Genomic DNA, 1,273 nt, shown 5'->3' on the forward strand with positions numbered 1-1,273 from the left:
ATGTACAAGCAATTAATCTCTTCACAGAAAGATATGATCTTTACATCATTCAAATACTTTCACTAAATATAAAGATATGTTATCACACTCTGTTTTCGCATACAAATATATGTTGATATAATAAACAGATGATAGAATATTACAATGTTATATTACATTTTGTCAATTTGATTAGAATCATTATTAATTCTCTGACTTGACCATCGAGATGATTAGTATGTTATTTCTCTCTTCCGGAGGCTCCAACTTAAATTACATATAATGATAGTATAATCGAAATTACAGGTATTGTGGAATTGTTGGTCACAATCAATCCAATCCAAAGGTATTTGATAGTGGGCCTTTAACTTGTAGAGCAGCGCTACTTTCACTTCTCCACATGAGAGTTGTGAAATGGAGATGTGAGTTGGAGATGTGAGTTGGTCTGGCGGCACATTCACTTGGTCAGCTCTCTGTCTTTGCCTACAAACTGGCTCAGGCGACCCCTGTTCGAAATTGAGTCACGTCTTTCGGGTGGTGACGTTAGAGGTCGGTCCCCTGACGTAAACAATCATATCTGATTGATACACGTCTGTAAAAACCCAATAACACACCTCGTTGGCCCACTCGCCGCCACTGAAACAATAATATATATTTAGTAATTAAATCCCTTTTAAAAGAGATGGTTGAGCCAATGCAATTCGCTGTCCTCTAGGAAATTAAGTGGGGCTTCAGAAGTTTCTTGAACTGGTCAGCAGATGGAGCTGTCTTTACAATAGGTACTACAACTTTACTGCAACCGATGGAAAAACGTTTCTCCTTCACGTTTCGTATAGAGAGACGTCGAGTAAGCCAGACAGACGAATATGTCGGGGGGGGGGGTGAATATCCCGCGAATCTGAGAACGACGAATCATTTGCCATGCAGAAATTGGACGAGGACTAAGAATTAGTCGGTGACTTCCTCTTGCAAAGCGGACTCACGAACCACTGCAATCACAAATCGACAATCCATTCCCGTTTTGTGCATATAACCAGGGGCGATGCGACAGTCTGGCAATTTGATTTCGAAGAAAGGGGGAGGTAGAACACCGGTGTTACCAGTTGAATACATTATTACCCATTATCATCATCCCAGTGATCACAACTCCTCTGTCGTCCTTTCGGGGAAAATTAAAGAAATCTTGATTTGCAGTCTTCTTTTGGCCGCATCCAGCCAGACTCTGTGCTCATAAAATAACAATGGCACAGCGCACGTCAGCAAAGCCAGTGAGAGGCACTGCCACTGGTGCCAC

The sequence above is a fragment of the Strongylocentrotus purpuratus genome, unplaced genomic scaffold (assembly GCF_000002235.5).
Source record: "Strongylocentrotus purpuratus isolate Spur 01 unplaced genomic scaffold, Spur_5.0 spur5_scaffold_11, whole genome shotgun sequence".
NCBI classification, from domain to species: Eukaryota; Metazoa; Echinodermata; class Echinoidea; order Camarodonta; family Strongylocentrotidae; genus Strongylocentrotus; species Strongylocentrotus purpuratus.